This window comes from Cavia porcellus, unplaced genomic scaffold (assembly GCF_034190915.1).
Source record: "Cavia porcellus strain 051 isolate PalLab524CR breed Dunkin Hartley unplaced genomic scaffold, mCavPor4.1 scaffold_32, whole genome shotgun sequence".
Lineage (NCBI taxonomy): Eukaryota > Metazoa > Chordata > Mammalia > Rodentia > Caviidae > Cavia > Cavia porcellus.
Genome location: NW_026947515.1, coordinates 12,639,770 through 12,663,193, shown reverse-complemented (window position 1 = coordinate 12,663,193; position 23,424 = coordinate 12,639,770). Strand labels below are relative to the sequence as shown.

At 47.9% G+C, this 23,424-nt stretch overlaps 1 pseudogene; it reads right to left on the bottom strand.

The window, feature by feature from the left end:
- Window positions 1-23,424, bottom strand: part of LOC100715294 (angiotensin-converting enzyme-like protein Ace3) — a 53,803-nt pseudogene that overhangs the window by 4,185 nt on the left and 26,194 nt on the right.

The window sequence follows — 23,424 nt, the reverse complement described above, 5'->3', positions numbered from 1 at the left end:
CCAGGCCTCATGCTTGTTAGGTTAAATCTTTGGTCGTGATCCGGAGGGTTACACCCAGGCCTCATGCTTGTTAGGTTAAATCTTTGGTGGTGATCCGGAGGACTGCACCCAGGGCCTCATGCTTGTTAGGTTAAATCCTTGGTGGTGATCCGGAGGGTTACACCCAGGCCTCATGCTTGTTAGGTTAAATCTTTGGTGGTGATCCGGAGGGTTACACCCAGGCCTTATGCTTGTTAGGTTAAATCTTTGGTGGTGATCTGGAGGGTTACACCCAGGCCTTATGCTTGTTAGGTTAAATCTTTGGTGGTGATCCGGAGGGTTACACCCAGGCCTTATGCTTGTTAGGTTAAATCTTTGGTCGTGATCCGGAGGGTTACACCCAGGCCTCATGCTTGTTAGGTTAAATCTTTGGTGGTGATCCGGAGGACTGCACCCAGGGCCTCATGCTTGTTAGGTTAAATCCTTGGTGGGGATCCTGAGGTCTGCACCCAGGCCTTATGCTTGTTAGGGTAAATCTTTGGTCGTGATCCGGAGGACTGCACCCTGGGTCTCATGCTTGTTAGGTTAAATCCTTGGTGGTGATCCTAACGAGTGCACCCAGGGCCTCTTGCTTGTTAGGTTAAATCCTTGGTGGGGATCCTGAGGTCTGCACCCAGGTCTCATGCTTGTTAGGTTAAATCTTTGGTCGTGATCCGGAGGACTGCACCCTGGGTCTCATGCTTGTTAGGTTAAATCCTTGGTGGTGATCCTAACGAGTGCACCCAGGGCCTCTTGCTTGTTAGGTTAAATCCTTGGTGGGGATCCTGAGGTCTGCACCCAGGTCTCATGCTTGTTAGGTTAAATCTTTGGTCGTGATCCGGAGGACTGCACCCTGGGTCTCATGCTTGTTAGGTTAAATCCTTGGTGGTGATCCTAACGAGTGCACCCAGGCCTCATGCTTGTTAGGTTAAATGTTTGGTGGTATTCCGGAGGACTGCACCCAGGGCCTCATGCTTGTTAGGTTAAATCTTTGGTGTTGATCCTGATGATTGTACCCAGGTCTCATGTCTGTTAGGTTAAATCTTTGGTGGTGATCCTGAGGGTTACACCCAGGCCTCATGCTTGTTATATTAGGTGCTCTACCACTAAGTTGCTTTTAGTTAACCTCCAATTACAACATGCCTGAGCTCATGGATATCCCCATGTCCTAGCCTTGAGAGTTGAGTGACTCCTCTCATTCTTTCTCTTTTATGATACTCTCTTGCTCATTGATTGGTGTATAATGCAGCAGGCCAACCTGGCCAGGTGCAGTAACCACTGCTTTTCCTTCCTGCCCAATTCCCACCTTGTCTTTTCTCTCTCCCTCGTGCAGCCCACATTCCACTTTGCTGCCATTTCAATGTTCACAAACTTGTAATATCCTCATTTCTGAGGAGCCTCTCATCCTCCCACTGCCCAGAAAGTGATGTTTGAAGCTGTCAGTTTGGAAGGGTCAGTATCTTCCTGGATCGGGGGTCTGGATGGCGATGTAGCAGGACTGGTGAGTGAGGGTGGGGTATGACTGGTCGTCTACTTTGGAGCCAGTCAGACCCTGACAGCCCTCTACACCAGGGTGGGTGGAGGACGGAAGTGGTGAGAATGGCCAAGGTCTAATGCGCAGCAAGGAGGTGGGAGAAGGAGGAATTAAAGTGAGCTGATGTAAAGAAAACAGACATCTGCTATTCTTGGTACAGAGATCCTTCCTTGGTTTCCAAACACAATCTTTTAACCCTCCACCAAGGCCTTCCACACCTCTCTCATTGTGTGGAGTCTAATTATTTCAGATCTGCTTCCCCCTGCTGGACTCAGGGTGGTTGGTTGGCACTGGCACGAGTACATTTTTTCTGGGTGAATACATGAGGGGACAAGAATACAAGGAGTAGAGAGGTACGTTTGTATTGAACATACTCAGAAAAGCTCAAAGCTAGGAATCACCCAGAATGCCCCCTCATAGTAAGAAAAGGTACAGAACAAATAGACAAGGGAGATGTTGGTAATGCAAGATTCATCCCGTCCTGTGAGTAAAGCCCAGGGAGCCAGCATTGCAATTCCATCTGGCCTGCTGGCTACAGGCATACTGCATGGTAGACTCACAAGTACGCTCATTAAGTATGCAGAGGATACTAAATTAGGTGACATTCTGAATCTTTTGGGAACATGAGTAAGATTTAAAGCAACCTTGACCAATTAGTGAAACAGACACATTGAAATTAGTGGAAATCAATGGGAAAAAGCCCACATCAGTGGATGGGCTGCACATCTCAGTGGCTGAAGTAGACTTGACGTTAATTTCACCAAGGCTATTACCCTTTAACTGATGGAGGAAACAGTGTGAAAGACAATGTTTTGGAATCAGTTCTGGGTTCAAAGCATGGTTTTGCTTCTTGCTGCCTCAGGGAGTCCTCATCTTGTGGCCTCCCTGACCTCTGGTTGCATTATTTGTAAAATAGAGATAGTAATATTTATTTCGCAAAGCTAAGCGCTACTAGTATAAAACAGTAAGAACACTCATCAGAGAGCCTGGTGTGTCTTAAGAAGAGCTTTGTGCTTTCGATTCAGGTTCACCAGCCTCTCCTAGTCTACTTCAAGAGCACAATGAAACAAAAGGAAACACCACAGAGCAGGAGAGATGGTTTGATTGAGTGTCTGTATGTCTGTGTGTGTGGTTATTAGCAGAAGGGGTCCAATAGTGTCTGACCATAAAGTGGTCAGTAAGAAGAAATGTGCTCCAATTCATGTAGGAAAGAGTGCAGTCTGACATGAGGGTGATCTAGCAGCAGGATGGAAGCTCAGTGAAGTTCTGCCCTGGTAGCCCAAGGAGGCTGGGTGAGGAAAGGGGGCCTTGAGCAGTGCTGCTTCCAAGGGAAACAGAGCAGCTGAGAACAAATGAGGGAAGAGGCCACTCACCCGAGGATCCTCCCAGCTGTCTTTGAGCCATAGATGTCACACTGGTGCAGTGGACCCACGTAGCCCGAGGCATTGCACAGAGCTTCATGCAACTGGAACTGGAGCACCGTCCTAATGAAATATCTGGAACACAAGGGAAGGTTGGGGGATAGGATCAGGGTTGAGAAACCCCAGGCCACTTCAGCCTAGGCAGCTCCGGTCTGCATGCCAGGGTGCATGCCAACAGTCACCACCTGATGCAGGCTGCCTGGGCAAGGCCTGTCTTGAGTTGGCCTAGAATACAAGGACCTTCCTTGTGTAGCTTTGTGAACCAGTGGTGACCCCAACCCTAACCTTCCCCTTTCCTTTCTCCCCTGGGCAACAGGGAGGATTTGGATTAGAATATTCCCACCTTCTCTGCCCTTCACACAGGATCTAATGGAGAAACCCAAAGGACTGCAGGGCACAGACCTAAGAAGGCTGTGCAATCTGGTGGGAAAAGGTAGACAGAGGAACAGGTAGCATTTGGACCCAGGGCCTTGCTAGATATCGGCAGCCTCATCCCATGCCTCCCAAAGCCCACCTCCAGAGCTGACTCTGCTGATAGGGCCCAGAGCTTTACCGAGTGTAGGGTACATTGGCAGGTACATGGAACTTGGCAGCTGGGTCAAAGTCATCCTCTGTCCGAGGAACAGGTGGGCACAGGCCTTGGTACTTTAACCTGGCAGGAGAAAAACAAGGTCCTGGTAGAGGTCCCTGAAGGATCTCAGAGCATACGGTTTTTCAAAGGACCTGGGTGGTCTACTGCAATTGGACCTGGCTTGCAGACAATAGTCGATATATTTTCATTCATTAAATAACTGAAAACACTTTGGATTGGGAATCAGAATGAAACCATAAGAGCAGATAATATTGAGCACTTCCTCTACGCTCTGAGCTGTGTGTATGGACTCCTGCACTCTCTCAACACAGGCCTAGGTTCTGGAGAGGTGTCACAGAGGAAAGGAGCAAGGCCAAGTCTCTGCTTGCATCCATCCTAATGAAAGGGAACAGATTATGGGGCAGGAATGAGGTAACTTCCTCTAGTAAATAGTGCTAAGACGACACCAAAGAAACATGCCTGTGGCATGGTACTACTATTATTGTGCCCTTTGCACCGATGAGGAAACCAAGATTTAGAAATCAACTAAGTGGACTTAGGACCCAACACTAGTCACTGGCAGACTGACTGCATGAGGCTGTGCTGGTCCTCTGCACTGTGCTGCTGTGGGAGATTGTGGGACTGACTGTCACTGAGCCTTCGTATACAATGACTGTAAAACGGGGAGTAAAATGATGTGACATTTGACAACGTCATTGGGAGACTTGGTGTTGTACTGTTGGTTCACTGGTACCTGGGAACCATCCCGGGGTGAGTAGACTGTTGGGAGGTTCTTTTGGAGGTTCCTTGCTCAAGGCCCAGGCAGCAAACCGTCATTCAGCCCTGGAGCTCATTGGCTGGTTGGAGGTGAGTGTGGCTGGTAGAGAAAGGACAGGGCTCCTTTTGGATGCCTCAGAGAGCTGGGGTAGTGAGGGGAAGTGCTCTTGGAGGAAACAAAGTCAGGGCATTGTGGACTCCACCAGAGAGACCTGCACTTGAAATCATGGGCCGGGGGTAGGAGAACAAGAGGAGGAGGAGGAGGAGCACCCAGTTCTGCCCCTGCTAGGGTGTGACCTCAACCTGAACATGTAACCTCTGTGAGTGCTGGACACTGCTGCGGGGAAGTAATCATTTTGAATGAGGACAATACAGAGTGGTAGCAGAGGAGCTGCAGGTCTCACACAGTAGTCCGTGTCATCCTGTCCAGCAGCCGTAACCCAGTCATTATGACACCTGGTGGATAGGGAGAAGCTCTGCTCATCCGTATTTAATATCCAACCAAAATGACCTGCCTGACTGCAGGCAAACTCCTTTGAAAGCTTTGGGATGCCAAGCCTCTGGCAGCCAGACCTGTGTGTTAGGGCAGGGAGCCTGCCTCCCTGCTATGGCCACTCTTTCCCAGAGGACAAGTGCTGAGGCCCTGTTCATCTGTCTTCCCGGCCTCACTGTGGGAAGAAGGTAGGAGAGAGGTAAGGGGGCCTGCTTGGTGGTCAATGTTCTGTTCTTGAGGAATTCCAGGAGCAATCATGATGGGAGTTTCCTAGCCAACCAAGGAACAGGGGAAGCCTGTCAGGATGCCTTTTTCACAAAGGAGACTGAAGCTGGAGAGATTGAGACCAGCTCAGTGCCGGTGCCAGATTCAGAATGAGGCTTCAGGATTCCCCACACTGGCTCTGTGCACTACAGCATGGGTGCTTTTGTCTGCTGGCAGCAAACATCTCACACTGTCTTGGGGTTTCTCTAAGCCCAAGAGTCACCAACATTGTACCCTACTCTGCTTTTAAAGGCGAGGCCACCATCACCCTCTGGCAGTGGTAGTCAAGCTCTACCTACACCATGTGTGGGGGAGCTGAAAGTCCAGAGGAGCACCTTCCCACCTGAGGTTCCACCACTCCTGGTTGTAGATGTTCTTCTCAATGGTGCCATCAAAGACCTTCCAGCGAAACAGGTCCATTAGATAGCTGAAGGGGATGAAAGCAATCTTCTCCAGGGCCATGCCCATCAGGTAATTGACTTCCTCCTCTGGGGATGAGTGTCAGGGCAATTAGTGTGTAGCTCCAGAGCTCTCCCTTCCTTTACCCATGCCTGGATGGCCCCACCCACTCCCCTCAAGCTGCAACCCCAGGCTCAGGCTGCCTTCCTATTGTCCCTTTGATCCCCACAACCTGAGTCCTGCTGCCGGAGGCTGATCAGGCCTGTGCTGAACAAGTGCCTGTGGGAAGAGGAAGAGAGTGTGACCATTGTCCCCACAGCCTCTTCAAAAGCAGGGTTGGCACCTTCCCGGAAGATTACAGACAGGTTCTGGTATTGCATGAAGTATTGGATATGACCCATCAGGTGGAAGACGGACAGCATGTCTTCTAGGGCCACTTCAGTGCATTTCTTGACCCTAGAGTTAAAGGACAAAGATCAAGAGCATGAAAATGCACTGGGAAGATGGGTAAACTTCTCAGTTCAGACCTCTTTAAGGAACTGGCATGAACAGGCTGGGGATCAGAGGGCTTTGGTTGCTGTCTTTCCCACTCCAGGCCCTATATCCAATCAGTGACCAAGACCATGGCTTCCGCGTCCATCTCCCCTTCTGTACTTCTGGCTTACATCTCCCCTCCCTTGACTGGGCCCTCCCGTCCTGACTCCTCCCTTAATGTGGCCTGTGACAGGCAGATGTGGGATGGGACGAGGATGTAGAACTGTAATTCTAGCAGCTGGCCATGTTGATGATAGTTACCTGAAGTCATTGCCAGTGTAGAAGTCCCAGGCAGAGGCCTGACATTCCACCGACCGTCCATCGGTCGGCCTCTCCAGCATTGACTTTTTCCAGAAATCGGGTGGGACAGACAGCATCCCCAAGGAGGTGAAGAATTTGTCAGCCTCTTCAAACATTTTCTCAGATCTCCAGTGCTGTGGCGGGGAGGGAAAACATGTACACTGCCCTATTGTTCCAGGGACTGGAGGGTAGGGACATCCAGAGGCCAAGCACTGACCTGACGTTTCATCATGTGTGTGATGTCTACGGGGGGCTTCTTAGGGAAAGGCAGAACCATGTCTAGGATGTTGTTCCAGGACTGAGCCCACATGTCCCCTGGAAGGAGAGTGGAAGGGTTAAGAGGAGGTGACAACAGTCTGCCTGCTGACTGAATACCCATCCCTGCAATCAGCAGACCCTTACCCAGCAGGTGGGCAGGGATAGGCCCCCTCAAACTGATGAGTTCAGGCCCATAGTGGCGGTACAGGGCACGGTGCACATATGCATGCAGATTTAGGTAGAGAGCTGCAGCTCCTGGTAAATCTGCTCCAGGTCTTGCTCCAGGATGTCTGACTCGTACTTAGCACGCCACAGTTGTCCCATGTCTTTGTACCCTAGGGCAGGAGAGGGGACTCGCCAGGCACTCACCCTACCCACCTTAGCCCGGTTTTGCAGGTCGGAGACCTAGGTGCCTCCTTGGGAAGCTGTTCAAGCTCCCTGGTTGTCTGGATCTTCATCTACAAAATGGGACTATTACCTGCCAAGGCTGATATCCATGTTGGGTCGGATCAGAGAGGGAAGAGCTTGAAGCGAAGCCCCAGTGTGAGCTCCTTTCCATGCCTTCAAGGCTCTGCCCTCTCTAGCTCACAGTGATTCCCTCCTCATCCTCACCATGCCTGCAGCCTCCTTTCCTCTGTCACCCAGCTTGGGCCCTCCCTCAACCACATCCCAGTGGCCATATGGGCTTCTTTCAGATTCTCCAAACTCTGCCTCTCTCCCAGGGGGCCATTTTCTTCCTGCCTGGCTGGCTCTTGGCCGTGTTTTGAGCATGAGTAAGTGCTGGAGGCTTTCCTCGTTTCCTCCCTCAGCACCATCTCTGCACCATCATCATAAGTGGTGTTAAAGACCAGTGTGTCTTGACCACGGTATTTCCTTACAGGACTGCAAGCCCACAGGACAAGCATGCTTCTATTTTTCACCTAGTTAGACTCAGAACCTCTGTAGCATCTAGTACATAGTAGCTACTCTATTGACATTTGTGGGGCCCAGCTACAGGCCTGCACCTGAGGGTCTGGGATCCTGTGCCTCCCTCTGAAGACTCAACTTTGCCCCTTGTTGAGTACTTTCCTGTGACCCACTTACATCCAGACTGCTCACCATTGAGTTGTGCAGCTTTATTCTGAGCTCCACACACTGCCAGAAGATGGGGCGGAGTTGGCGACCCACAGAGTCCCGCCAGCCCTCCCAGGCCCATAGCAGCTCTCTGTGGTCCCTGGAGGTAGCCATGACTTCTTGGAGATCTGTGTCCAGAAAAGAAGTCACATGGGACTCCCATGTCGCTCCCGCCTCTGCCATTATCCACCCCAGGTGCCTTTCTCCAAGGGAGCACAGTTAGGCTTGGGGGAGCCCCAGAAGGGGCAGGGCTTGGGCACCTACCAGGCTCCAGGATCATGCAGGGCCCTTCATCCAGGCACACTTCGGCCAGGTTGTATGCTGTTTCCATGTAGGCCACAAGCTTGTTGTACTGGGGGGACAAGTGTCACCCAGGACAGGCCTGTGCCCTGAGCTGCCAGTAGCACTAACTCCACAAACCAGAAGGGATGGGTCTGTTTCAAACACCCACCCTCCTCCCATACAGGAAATTTGCTATTGCTCTGACTGTTCACCTCCTGCCCCAGACACTGGTTCCCCACCAGGTATGATCCACCAATCCCTGGGCTAGGGAGAGTGTGCCTGGAGTCCTGGGGCTCTGTCCATCACCTCCCAAAGCTCTTCATATGGTAAGGCTGCCTTGCCAATTTCCTTCAGTTTACTCAGCATGCGCTTCACTGTTGGGTCCTGGATCTGGGTGATGTTAAACAGGTGGGCCCAGGTGCTAAAGTATTTCATGAACTGGGACCTTTCTAGTTCCTTCTGAAGCTGGAAAGAAGGTCACCACATTTGTTGTGGCAGGTTGAGAAAGGCAGTTGGTGTCCCCATTGAACTCCCAGGGCCATGACTCCCCTTCCCACTCCCAAATCCCATTTTAAGAGGCCAAAATCATTGAAGGTTTACTAAGAGGATCTTGGGTTCCTAGAATGAAGGAAGAAGGATTTAAAAAGGAAGAAGAACCATCAGACTCTTATGTAAAACAAGTTTGGGGCCACTAAGAGACCTGGAGCTTGCAGCTCACTTTAACATGTGCTTCGCAGCTTCCCTCTTTCCTCTGACTCTAGACAGGGGTCAGCACGTGGGGTCCTAATTCCCAATAACCCCTGAGAAGAGGAAAGGACAGAAAGAGTAGGCGGCAGGAAGGTGGAACCATACCATTTCCTCTCGATTTGGCTTGGTGATGTTGGTGACATAGTTCCAAGTGGCTTCCACAAACTCCTTCAACACAGTATTGGCTGTTTGTTCATAATAATTCAGGAACCGCTTTGCCTCAGTTTCATTGTAGGGCACAGCTGCAGGAAGGGGGTTACGTGATTCTGGGGGCCCCTGTCCCCACCCAGAGCCCTTGTCTGTTCCCATAGTCCTTTAGGTCTGTAGTCACACCTACATTTGCATCACCCACAATCCTAAACTGTGCCAAGATCTGCCCATAGTACACAATCACAAGTAGGGAAGATCCAGGATGAATCCATCTTGTTCCCATGATGAAGAGAACAGCAGAGCTGGGAGGAGCTTTGTGCCATTCACAAGCAAATTCCGTATTATGACATCAGTGGCTTAAGGGTCTGACCTGGAATGTTCAATCTGGAAAGTTTCCACCCATGCTCTGTTAACTGTCCCGTTTTATAGCTGAGGAGGTCTCTGGGATTCAGAACAGTCAGGCTACAAAGCCAAGCAGAGAACTTAGGACTCTGGACTTTTAAAACAGAACTCCTCTTTCCACTTGGGTTCTTCTGCAAGAACAAAGAGTGGGGTGGGGTTGGAACCCCTGTTTTGTTTTTTTTAATGTGCTTTTGAGACAGAGTCTCGCTGTGCAGTTCATGCTGGGCTTGAGCTCATTTTGTAGGCCAGGCTGGTCTCTAACTTGCAATGATCCTCCTTCCTCAGCCTCCCAAGTGCTGGGATTACAGGCGAGTGTCACCATGCTCAGTTTGGAGCCGCTCTTGGACCTTAGCCAGAGGTTGATGAGACCCCTCACCTTGCAATGCTAGGGTTGCCTCTAAATAGATTTGTAGAATGATGGGTGGGTGCATGGAGCATGGATAAATACATGACATTTCTGGGTGTTCAGGCTCTGGAAATCCCATTGTTTCCCTAGGTTCATCTGAATTGCCCTCTTACATTCACATGTTTTGATCTTTCTTTGTGTGTTTCATGGGACATATGGTCATGCCTGGAGCTATTCAGGGCGTTTCTTCTCACCTTTAGAGCTGCTTCTGCAGGAAAAGCTGGGCATTACACATGTGCAGTCAAGGGAGCAGCAGGTAGAAGGAGATGCGGATATACGGGGCTGCTGCTTGTCCATGTGTGTCTTAGCACCAGCCACAGCCTTCAGCCCTCCGCCGCATCTTGGTTACTGTCCAGTACTCTGACACACGTGGTCTGAGGAGCGCAGCTCCATCTTCCCTCCACAGAGGTCCTTCCCATTTTCCTCCACTCACAGCCGCCCCCTGTCCTGTGTCATTCTCAGCCCAGGGCCACTCGCCCTTTCACATAAGCTGTGACCATGACCAGAGAAACTGAACAAATAATCCCCCAAATAGGAACTCTGTGGTCACAATATATTTGAAATATAAGAAAAGCAAGACAAAAATCTGACATTTCTGGTTAAACTGCTCAACAGAGCTCACAGGGAAGTCTTTACAGCTTCAAGCCTGAAAACATGCATGATAAAAACATAATGAAAATACAAAATGCAGAGCTGAACTGGAAAGGAGGAAAGGCGACTGTCGATTGCTAGAGATGTGAGGAGGGCACCTGTGGCACCTAACTCAAAATGCAATGAAATCCAAAAAAGAAAAATCGAATAAAATGTTTAGAAGATAACAAAGGGCAAAGTTGAATGTCATTGGTGTCCGCAGTGATTTCCTGGACATGACATGAAAAGCACAGGCAGTAAAAACAGCAAAAAGATGAATCGAACTTCATCAAATTTAAAATTTTTATGCATCAAAGAACATCATCAAAAGTAAAAAGGAGGAAACCTGAAATGGTGGAGTAGAGGCTGCCAACAAAGTGTGGACTTCCAGGGTCTAGAGTCAAACTACAATGTAGAGAAGAGAAGGAAGGAGGTGAATGGGAAGGAGCTGCTAGGAAGACTGGAAACTGCAAAGCCAGAGAGAGGAACCAGTGCAGGGGTGCAGGAATGGGGAGGGCTCCACGCTCCCCTCAGCTCCTGGGAGGGGCATCTGCCCAGGAGAGATGGAGTGGCTCTAGGGAGAGACACTGAGAGATGCCCTCAGCTACTATAAACTGCAAAAACACAGTATTTTGTTCTGAAAGTGACTCTTTGGTAAAGCAGGATGGAGTTGGGGAGGAAGTGCAGTTTGGTGCCTGCCACATTTGAGAGGATTTAACCCAGAGCCATTTGAGGAAGGGATTAATTATTTGGGACTGAGCCCAGAGCAACTGCAGAGCAGAAGTGGTCCACCCTTCCGCAGTGACTGGGTGGGAGATGGCCCCAGGAGATAGTAGTGAAGTTGTGCGGGCTGGCCAGAGCCCCCTGGGAGTTTAAGCTCAGACCGGGAGGGAGGTGGGTGTCCCAAACTCCGTGCTGAGAAACCAGACCAGGCAAGTGTGGCTTAGAGAAGGGCTGGGTGTGCAGGTGCTGGCACTAAGTCTAGCAGACTGCCTGATTCCCCAACCAACCTACATCTTCCTCAGAGGTCAGCAGCTCTGTTTTGTAACATGAGCAAGGATGGGGCTCCCTGTGGGTGGTTGCCATGGCCTTGGGTATATAAAGGGCCTCTGGAGCAGGAGTGGAGGGAAGATGGAGCTGCGCTCCTCAGACCCTGTGCTCTGCAGTTGCTCTGGGCTCAGTCCCAAATAATTAATCCCTTCCTCAAATGGCTCTGGATTAAATCCTCTCAAATGTGGCAGGCACCGAACTGCACTTCCTCCCCAACTCCATCCTGCTTTACCAAAGAGTCACTTTCAGAACAAAACACTGTGTTTTTGCAGTTTATAGTAGCTGAGGGCATCTCTCAGTGTCTCTCCCTAGAGCCACTCCATCTCTCCTGGGCAGATGCCCCTCCCAGGAGCTGAGGGGAGCGTGGAGCCCTCCCCATTCCTGCACCCCTGCACTGGTTCATCTCTCTGGCTTTGCACCTCACAAATCCACAGACTAAAAGCTAGTGAGAGAAAACTGACTTGGGGTGCACAGAGGGACAAGGAAAGTGGGAGCTGCTAGACTGAGTGCAGCCTCAAGGCAGACACCACTGACTGCCCATGTCCAGTAGAAAAGGCAGGGCAGCATCCAGCATTCATATAGAAATGTAAGTGCGGAAGCAAAACAGGTCTCAACAATGCCTCACTGTCCCTCCCCATGTTAGCTGGCTGCCAAAGCTGCAGACCCTGGAAAGAAAAGACTCATTCAAAAGCACAGGGGACTTTTTTTGGACTTTTTCTTTTCTTCTCTTTCTTTCCTTCTCTCTCTCTCTCTCTCTTGATTTTCTTTTTGAGACAGGGTCTTACTATGTAGCTCACACTAAAAATCAAAGCATGACAAACAGTATTCCATGCAGTGGGAACTAGAGACCATGTAAGAGTAGACTTCAAGTGAAAACTGATCAGAAGAGTTAAAGAGAGTCACTACACACACATCAGTTAAGGGAACACACACATCAGGAAGAGATAACAATTGCAAACCTGTAGGCACCAAACACCAGTACAACCAACTTTGTTGAACAAATGGAAATAAAAGATCAGATAAATGTCAACAAGATTATAGTGGGGAGACCTCAATATCCTATTGTTACAAATAGATCAACTCGCCAAAATATCACCAAAGAAATATCAGGGTTGAACCAAACTTTCAATGAAAAAGATTTAATAGCTATCTATAGAGCATCCCATTCAACAACAGAATATGTTTTCTTCTCAGAAGTATATGGAACTTTCTTCAACATAGACCACATACTAGCCTATAAAATAAGTAAGTGCAAAAGAATCAGAATTACCCTACATACTATCAGATCACTTTGCACTGAAACTACAAAAGAATGGCAAAGGAAAGCACAGAAAGAATGCAAACATATACTCATGAATGATCAATGAGTCACAGAAGAAACTGAGCAAGAAATTAGTTCCTCCTGGGGATTTAGCTCAGCGGCGTAAGCCCCTGCCTGGCAGGCATGAAGTCATGAGTTTGATCCTTGGAACCAAAAAAAAAAAAAGAAAAAGAAAAAGAAATTAGTTCCTAGACTCAAACAATAATGTCAGTACAACTACCAGAATCTGTGAGACACAATGAAAACAGTCCTAAGAGACAAGTTTATGGCCATAATGCCTACATCAGAAAAACAGAAAGCCCAAACAAATAACCAAATGATGTGCTTCAGGTTCCTGGAAAAATAAGGACAACCCAAATACAAAGCTAGTGCTAGGAGGGAAATTATAAAGATCAGAGCAGAAATTAATGGAATTGAGACAAACAAATATAAAGAATTAATGAATTCAAGAGTTTGTTCTTCAAATAATAAAATAGACAGATTCTTAGCCGATATTACCAAAAAGAAAAATAAAAAAGCCAAATCAATACAATTAGAAATGAAAAAGGTGCCAGGCATGGTAGTTCATGACTGTAATCCCAGCACTTGGGAGGCTGAGGCAGGGGCATCCTTGTGAGTTTGGGACCAGTATGGGCTACAAAGTGAGCTCAAGTCCAACCCGAACTGCATAGCAAGACCCTGTATCAAAAAGACACACATACACACCACACACAAAGAATAACATCACAATGCTTTACTGCCAAATTCAGATTATTAGTAACTACTACTTTAAAGACCTGTGCTCCATTAAATTGAGGAATCCACAAGAAATGGATACATTCCTAGATACATACGAACCAAGATAAAACTAAACCAAGAAAATGTAAAAACCCTGAATAATCCAATGACAGGCAATGAAATTGAAGCAGTAATAAAACCCTACCAACTAACAAAAGCCCAGGCCCTGATAGATTCACTGCTGAATTCTAAAACAACTTCAGAGAAGAGCTCATACCAGTACTTCTCAAAGCTTTTAATGAATTAAAATGCAAAGAATACTCTCGAAGTCATTCTTGGGAGCTAGTATTACTCTGACTCCAAGATTAGACAAGAACCCAACTGAGAAAGAGTCAATCTCCTTCATCAACCTAGACATAAAAATCCTCAACAAGATACTGGTAAACAGAATGCAACAAATCATCAAAAAGATCATGCATCATAACCAAGCAAGCTTCATCCCAAGGATATAAGAATGGGTCAACATACACAAATCAGTAAATGTCATACACCAATAAATAGAAGCAAGGTCAAAAATCACATGTTCATTTTAATGGATACAGCCAAAAACCTTTGACAAAATCCAACATTCATTCATGATTTTAAAAAGCTTTTAATAAGTATAGAGAGGCCTTATCTCAATCTGACAAAAGTCACTTACAGCTGACCTTTATGCCAACATCATATTAAATGGGGAAAACCAGAAAGTTTTCCCTCTAAAATCAGGAAAAAGACAACAATTTCCACTTTCACTACTCCTGTTCAAAACATGTTCAGTATCTAAAACATATGCCAGAGCAATCAGACAACAGAAAGCCATTCATAGGAAAATGGATGCATCTTGAGATCACAGTGTGAAGTGAAACATACCAAATATAGAAACTTAAATATCACATAGTTTCTCTCATATGAGTAACCCAAAGTCTAAATAAAAAACAAAGAAAAGATAGTCTGAGGGCCTTGGCTCATTGTCAAGTACCTAAAAACCACCAATATAAACAAAAACAAAAAATCATCTCTAAAAACATTTCTTTTTCTCTACAGCGCTGCCAGTATTTGTTATTTGATTTCTTAATGATAGCTATTCTTTCTAGAGTAAGAAGGAGCTATTTGTGTATACACATGTTGATTTTTGTGTTGATTTTATATCCTGCTATCCCACCAAATTTGGTTAATTCTAGGAGTCTTTTGGTGAGTTTTTTGGGTCTCTCTGTGCAGGATCACGTCATCCATGAATAACAACAATGTGACTTCTCTTCTGCGCATGTCCCTTTTCTTTCTTTGTCTTGGGAAAGTAAGAAAGTAGAACTTTTGCAAAAATGCAGGAGGTCAAGAAGTGGAAGGAAAATCGAGGGAAGGGAAAGGTGATAAAAAAAAAAATAACCAAGCTACGTGGTTTACATGTACCAACTCCCCACGGTGAATGTAATCATGTACTGCAAATATCTAGTAATCAAAACAAAAATTAAAAAACTTTTTAAAAAGACAAAGACAGGCCAGGGATGTAGTTCAGAGGCACAGCACCGGCTTGGAAAGTGCAAGGCCTTGATTTCCATTCATTGTACCAACAACAAACAACAAAAAAACAAAGCAAAATAGTAAAGACAATCCATCCACATAATTGGAGAAAATATTTACAAATTGCATATCGAATATGAAATTAATATCCATGATACATAAAGAACTCTTCTAGTTGAGGCCTGTCATGTGTATGCAGTGTACAGAATAGATGTGAAATCCAGGAAGGGGTGGGATGCATGTGGTATACAGTGTGCACTGGCCTGGATCCTGCTGTGTGGAGGTAGAAATGACACTCACTTCCTGGACATGTTTCCCTGGTGGCATCAGGAGGGGACAGAAGTTCATCGATTCAGCCATCCTTATGTCCCCTAAGCATCTCCATTTCTTCTATGTATTGATGCTATGGTCTCAAGTCAGGACTCACACAGGCTAAGCCAGCACCATGGATGGACCTACACCCCCAAATGTCTGTCCATAGCTTCTATATTCACACCTGTGTGACCCACTATGCCCATGCCCTGTGCTCCTGCTCAAGAGCTGACACCCTTACTAGTCTTCTGACAGCCATATCCTTATTAGCCCATTCCCATTACTATTGGCCTCACGTAGTGACTTATTATTGTTGTTGTTGTTGTTATTATTACTTTTCAGTAGCAGTGATGAAAGTGAGCCCAGAGACTCATGCATGATGCACAAGGGCTCTAGCTTGAGGTCATCCCCAAGCCCTGACTCAGTCTTAACTAACAGAACACAGGCGTCCTGTGATGCGACCACTAAGGTGCACACATAAAATAACTGTGACCAACCTCCTGCTCTTTCCCTCTTCTGTTCTCTCCATTCTAGTATTTTGGCTTTTTTTTATCCCTTCTGGATCATTGGCTCTGGCGAAGCCACTGTTATCTCTGCAGCTTCCTTGAGGAGAGGCTGATGAGCCTTGAGCAAGAAAAGGGGAAACAGACAGAGGAGACATCAGGCTTTTGTCCTGATTCCTTCCTGTAAGTAAGGGACTGAGCCTGAGACCAGATTCTGCCACATTGATGTCTCCACTGAGTCTGCAGCTCGGTTCACTAAGCAGTTATGGTAGCAGCCCCATGAAAGCCTCCTGGATTCCTGATACACAGCAACTCTGAGAGAACAGAGTTCTATCTTTTGTATCAGGTAGGCTAGGATTGATCTGCCTTCTATCTCACATGTGTGCTGTCATTTTTTGCAAATATATATAGTGACTGGATGAAATTGGCGCCTCTGACTTCTTTCACCAAGCATAATCATCCTGAGGTTACTGTACAGTGTTTTCCTCTGCTTTTTTAGTACAATCTCATTGCATGGCTTACTGTGGTTTGTTTATTCATTCAGCTGTTATTCGGTATTTACATTCCAATTTTCAGTTATTGGGAACAAAGTTGATGTGAATATGTTGTAAAATTCTCTTTTTGAAATAGAGAGGACTTCATGCACAGAATCCTAAGATAGTAGATGTGTTATTCTGAAATTAACTACCAAAATGATTTCTGAAGAGAATGTACCACTGCAAGGCAGAAGGTGTCTCCTTCCTGCACTTCCTCACCAATACTAGTGTGTTTTGACCTAAAGGATAAAGTCTGCTCTTGAGTGCTCTTCAAAACATAACCAAGGGGCCTACTTGTGGGATGAATACTCACTCACCTGATAACTGACAATGATGAGAGATATGCAGAGACTGGGAAGGGGTCCATCCAACTCTCAAGGAGATACTGATGGCCTTAGAAATGATGGAACCACAAATCCTATGGAGGACTTGGAATCAGGGCTGGTTTCCACAGACGTCACCTTGCATGACCCAGGGAGCACCGCCTCCTCCTCCAGTTAAGGCTTCATAACCAGGATAGCCCAGTGAGAGTCTTCTGGTGCTGCATGAGAGGCCTGATACTTGACAGAACATGGTGGTGGAGGAGGTCCTAGCCCAAGGAGGGGGATTTGAGGAACCACCCATCTCTACCTGTAACACATGTATATAGCCTACATTGCCATGGATACGGGAGCTGGGGAAACAGTTGAAGTATAAGGTGAGTGAAACTGTCCCAATGTGACTGTTACAGCTCTGGGACAAAGAGGCTGATAACACAAACTTGAAACCTCAGGAGATGTCCCAAAGGCTATCCCAGCCAGCACTCCCTCTAAGTGACAAGTTCTACACAATGTGCAAATGACAGCCTGTGAGCAGATAAACAGACTTTAATAAACTGATTGAAAGCAGCAGACTTGGAACACAGACGCCAGACCATCAAGGTGCTGATTCGGAGAGCATGGCCACACCACAGGGACTGGGGTCTGTTATGTTCTATGGCTGGGGGTGGATGACAGGGAATGAAAGAGCATAACTGGATGCTTATATTCAACAGGTAAATGCAACATTGGGGCACCCCACTGTGGGGTAGGTACCACTTGACCTGTACAACCATGTGTCACTGATAAATGATACAAACACTTGGGGTAGAAACAAGCTCACCATGGTGGTGTGCACCAATTGGCATACTGTGGAAGCCTCACAGGTCTATGTCATCATGGGCACCATAACTATCCACACACTAACCAGGACACTGCACCTGAGGATTTCGATATATCCAGGGCACTATCAAACCCATCATCATAGACACCTGCACTATTGGGACTACAGTGCCACCACGCTCAGCAGATGCCATCATTTTCTACAGGTGGCCTGGTGGGGTTATTTGGTGGCTCTGTTGCTACCAGGGTCAAGGATCACAGACCTAGACTTCTAGGTTGAAACCCTTGTCAGTGTAGGCCCAGGCCCTAAATCTTACTTGCCATGCTTTGATGTTGCTCATGAAACTTCTCAAATGAGAAAGGTGGTTTTGCAAAACCATATGACCCTTTCTGTGCTAACCACAGCACAAGGAGGTACTTGCACCCTGTTGCATGTAGAATGAGGCATTTATATCCCTGATCACCAGAAGCAAGAACAGCAAGCCTTGCAAGAAATGGATGTGGAGTTCTCTGCCCTCCAGGCCTTGCAGCAGGACCTGCTCATGCAGTGGTGGGGATCCTTGGGATCCACCTGGCTCTGTGTGACCATCAGCAGCACTATGGTGGGATTAGTGGTATTAGCCTGTTACCATTATTGTTGTCATAGTCTTTGTGTGCATGAGTCAGCCTGATGGGTCACTTACAATGGCACAGTTTCCCAGTCTTTGAGGGAGCAGGATGTGGGAAACCACTTCACACTGCTTCAACACAAAGAAGGATTGAGGATCTCTAAGTACATGACTCCACAGTTTAGCATGTGCACACCATGTACACACTTATATAAGCAGGACTTAACATAGACCACCGTGCATGTGCTCAGGCTTGTGACAGTATACAAGAATGTAATGCCTGAAAACGTCCAATATGTATGGGCAGATAATAAGATGCTTGCTTACCACCCCAAAGGCCCTGTGTCCTGTCCTGAGGTACTCATCATATCCTAAAGCCCAAATCTCTGTGGGGTACAGCTTTAGAAAGGAGAGTTTCACACCTGTGCCTTGGAGATCACTTCCGAAGCCCTTGTGATGGACATTTGCCCCACTTCCATGCCATCTATGTGCCCCACAGGGCATTAAGGGTCTCAGCTGTCCTCACCTAGAACACAGCTGCCTAAGCAGCAGATGTGTGGTTCCCAGAAGATTGGTCTGATGATGTCTGCCGGGTGTCAATCCCAGTTGGAGGTTCAGAGCAATAGTGTCTCTTGGCCTGACTCTCACACAGTGGAGCCACTTAGCCTCTGTTGCTCCCTGAACCCATGAGGACTCACTTTTCCTGGGGGTCATAGTGTGCTAAAACCAGGCACAGCATCAATGAGAGGTAGGGAGAACCCATGCCCAGCACAACCCCTCCTAAAGTGGTTCCCAATGGACTCTGCTACCCATCAGTTCTTCCTGTGTGGTACCATGTTACGGGTGAGCACCATGAGGGAGAAAACAGAACAAGGGCAGGGTGCTGTGGAACCCAGAGAAGTGGGCAGCCCTTCTTTGATGTGTGGGGCCCAGTGCCTGTGAGGGCATTGGGATGGCCCTCTTGCCTTGAGCAAGGGAGATCCCTGCCTGGTGGTGCTGGGTCAGGGTGGCAGTGGACACTGGCTCTCTCTGGCAGTGAATTTGCGCAACACAAACTGTGTTCCACTGCCCGGTGACAGTGGTTCCTCTGCCTGGCTTTGTTTACCCAGACCCTTCACTGTCCACTCAATTTTTGCTGGACCTTTGTATGGAATCACAAGAGCAAACACTACATGTGTAGCTGCCCAAAATCCAGGCTTGCAGTTCCCTGCTATTACCCAAAAGGTATGGTGGGTGACAAATCAGGGGTCAGCCATTGCCTAACTCAAGGCTTTTTTCTACTCTTCTTCCGTCTTCCATTCCCTCTACCTGCAGGTATTCCTTCTCCTTCCTTCTATACTCCCTTGTCCTCCCAAGAACACACAGCTGGGCTTGTGCTAGCCCTGGCTGGCCTGGGAGCTGCTCTGCACTCCCCCAGACACTTTTTGACACAGAGAGAATCCAGTACCCACAAGTATCACTGATTTGTTGTCATCCAGAAAAAGCTAAAACCAACATGCGTTGCCTTTGGTCCAGGGCCTGTGAATGAGGCTGATAGGATCCCCCAATCTTGGCTCTTGGCTCTAGAAGTTCTCCTAAGGACATGGTGGTCAGAACTAGGGGCTAAAGATCAATCTGGAGACCCCTGACAGTGGAGCATCCCAGGAGCTGACCGAAGTTGTGGGTCCCTGTATGATGCTCATGTACCTGGACCCATGGGGAGACAAATGCAGATGCTCCTGTCTGGCAGAATCCAGGTAGACACAGCAATTTTGAAATGGCTCATGTGGGGTGGGCAGAATGGGATCTGGCCAAGGAACAAAGGCTGGGTGCACCAGACTGTGAAGCGGGGCGCTCAGATCTGGACCACACTTTGGAATAAAGGGCAAGTAAGTGTGCCTCAGCCCAACTGTATCTGAGTACAATTCTTCCCTACTGGGGTCATGCATCTCTGTCCTGTCCCAAGACCATCTGACTGTGGTATAAGGCCTGACAGTGTGGTCAGCCTGTTAGTGGCATGTCTCTGAATCCCTTAGGAGCTGGACAGCACCTGGACAGGAGACGGGCCCTAGAACCACCTGTGTATAATGTGTTCATGAAATGTGCGTCTGTCTAAGTGAACTGCCCTCAGTTGGGATGGCCGTGGTCAATGTCATCTCTTCTTTATTTGAGGCCAGCTAGTTGCCAGGCTGCTGCTGTGTTCTCACATCCCTTGACAGCTGGTGCCAGAGCCACAGCACTGGGGCCAGACTGAGGCCCTCTAGAAGACTTGCATGCATTTGGTTTTCACTTGCTGCTCCATGACTCAGTCATCACCAGCTATTGGCAATGTGGATTCACTTGTCTCCCCAAGAGTGAGCTGCTTCTGGGGATCTCAGGCAGTCAGCACACAGTGAGATCTCTATGTGTCTCTGTTAGGTTGTGCATAGAGCAAAGTATAAAAGTTCCTGTGATAGGAAAATTGGCGCCAGAAATTCCATTAGCAAGGACTTAGATTGAGGACAGCTGATGCTTTGCTCTTCAGGTATACATCTGCCTGAAGGACCAATTGCTGGCCAGGTAGAGCGTGTGTTTCCTGTGTGAGACTTTTCATCAGTTGCTCTTTTTTTTCCACATGTCAGAAGTGGATTTTCTTTCTCTGTGTTTTGTTTATAAATTATTGTATATTTTCATCAGTACATACTTACAGTGTGTACTGATTACATTGGTGATAGGTCCCTGGCACATGTAATGCATAGACTGGAAATTAGGCCCTACCTCATGCATAATGCTACAATCCATCAACCAGTGACTGTGTCAAAGGTGGATGCATTGAGCACACAACTCAGGACCAAGACATGGCCAGCACAAGGCGCTGCTTTGTCTGGATTGTGCTTTCTTTATGACGAATGCAGTGGGTAGTGATGCAATATTTGAAAGCTTAGCCCAATCCTAACCTTAAACCAATCTTAAACCTAAACCTAAACCTAACTCTCACCCTAGAAAGTCACTTCCAGCATTCTCTGGCCAAAGCAAAATTGATGGCATTGATGTATGTGGGAAATGTATTAATTATGAGGACATAAGATCACTGGTGGCTGGGATGGAGCAGCAGGGGAAAGAAAAGAAAAACAAAAGCTTTGTGGACAAAATTGAAGAAAATATTCTGGAACTGGACAGTGGTAAAATTTGCACAACATTGAGAATGCACTGAATGCCGCCAAGCTGATTATTTTAAACAGCACTAAAATCTTAAACTTTGTTTATATTGGATGTATCACTGACATATCTGTTGGAAATAAGAGGAACAGTGAATATAATGATGAGTAAATCTGGAAGAGAGGGGAATGGCAGGTGTGGGTCAAGAGCTGCCTGCAGGTAGAGCTCAAGAGATGCTTCCTGCTGGGGAGCCACCAGGAGGTCCAGCTCTGCAGCTGGTAGAGAAGGGAATCCAGGTGCCTGCTCTTGCTGTAGAGTCAGAGCTGGTGAGGAAGCTGCAGGTGGAGCTGGCAGGAGCTCTGCGGGTGCAACTTCTGCATGGGCTGCAACTGGCCTGATTTGCAGGAGAAGAAAAGATCACCAACTGTCCACGGATGTCTTGGGGCAATATCTTCCCACTGCCTGTCAGAGGCAGCCATGTGCACCAACACAGCCCCAGCAAAGCCTCCCAGCCTGCATCCCCACACTGACTTCTGAGGGTCTCATGCTCCTTGGTCACCCAGCATCTGGGAATTTTGCTGAGGTCCAAGGCCCATCCCCTCCCCCACAAGCTCACATCCCACCCCGAAGGACCCCTTACCCTGGGGCTCAGCCTCTGGTGGTTCAGGAGGCTCCAGCTGGTCTAGGAGAAGCTGAGCGTGGGGATTTCCTTGGGAGTAGAGTTCCTATGAGGAGTCAAGCACAGAAGAGGTGGACCTGGAGTAGACAGGGAGGCAGCAGTGTGAGAGGCCTGGTCTGTGCTCCCACACTACCTGCAAAGCTCACCTGTAGGGTGGGGTACATGGACCTCATGCCCAGTCTGTACAGCACCCAGCCCCATGCTTTCCAACCAAGAATGGCGCAGTGTGCACCCAAGGAGCCCTGAAAGGCTGAAAGAAGTCTCCATGGGAGGGAGTCCTCGCTTAGTTGTATCACACCTCTGCCTTCTTCAGGGAATCCTGAAACAGTGTCTCACTGGCTCTCCCAGGGCACATCAGGTTGGTGAAGGCAAAGACTACAATCTGCCTTGTCTTTGCATTCAAGGGCTCAGGGCTGCCGCTCCATGAATATGTGAAAAGTGAGGGGTCAGTCGATGTGTGTCCTGCCTCTCTGCAGTCTCTAGTTCAGGCAGTGATTATGTGTCCCAGTCATTTGCCTCTGTACAAGTCTTCCTGCCTGGTGAAGGAATCCCACATCTAGTGAAGCTGGGACCCGGAACAACTCCCTTGAGGTGAGCAATATCTGTTCTGCTGCCAAGGGTGAATTTGTGGCCTCCAAAAACATTGAAATTCAAAAGGCAGACATTGCAACCGCTCTACTTACAGGATCATGCTCAATACCCAGAAAAGTGTCTGCACACAGTGTGTCTTCATGTACATTTGTGGGTTGATGACATCTATCTGCTCTTCCATAACATCTGACAACCATGGACGCTTTGCCATACCCAAGATTTCCTGCTTTGAACACATCCTGAAGACCATAGAGTGACTCTCCAATCTCCAATGAACAGAACAGTTTCCCCCAAGTGGGGGTCAGTGAGGGGAGTGAAAGGTCATCTGTGGGAATCAGCGCAGCCTCTGCAGCAGGTCTTCATGGGCCACAGCCAAAGTTAAGCACTTGGCATGGAGCCCCCATTTCATCCACAGTGACCTAGAGGTCTCCATCCACTCAGCACCCCACCATTCAGCATTGCAAATTGGGACTGAGATCTCTGCTTGCACATGGCCAGGACCTGAATCCACAGGTGGCCATGTCCCATGGGGCTGCTAAGGTAAGAACTCACCTTCCCAGCATCAGGGCCTGTGGAGTAGAGATGTTGGCCATGGAGGAGTCCAGGGAGAAGAGATCAGGCCTGGGGCAGCTCTCCAGGAAGGCCAGCTCCAGAAGCCCCTTCAGACTGTGAGGTCTGTCTACCTGCACTGGGCTGGCTGTATAGACCTCTGCCAGGGTTTCTGCTGACTGACTTCCGATCTGTGATAAGACAGTGGGGAGACATGGAATTGGTGTCCTGCACATAGTTTCTCAGGAGGGTTTGAGGCTGAAACAAAGCCCACACTCCAAATGGTCCATAGAGGCTTGTGGCACAGGGGTCACATGAGGGCCCCAGCAGAAAAGGAATTCTCACACTAAAAGTTACACATTACAGGGAACATTAAGGAATAGTAGCATGCTCAGAACAGCTCAATGGAGCAGAGGCTGAATAGAACTCTGTTCAAGAACAAAACC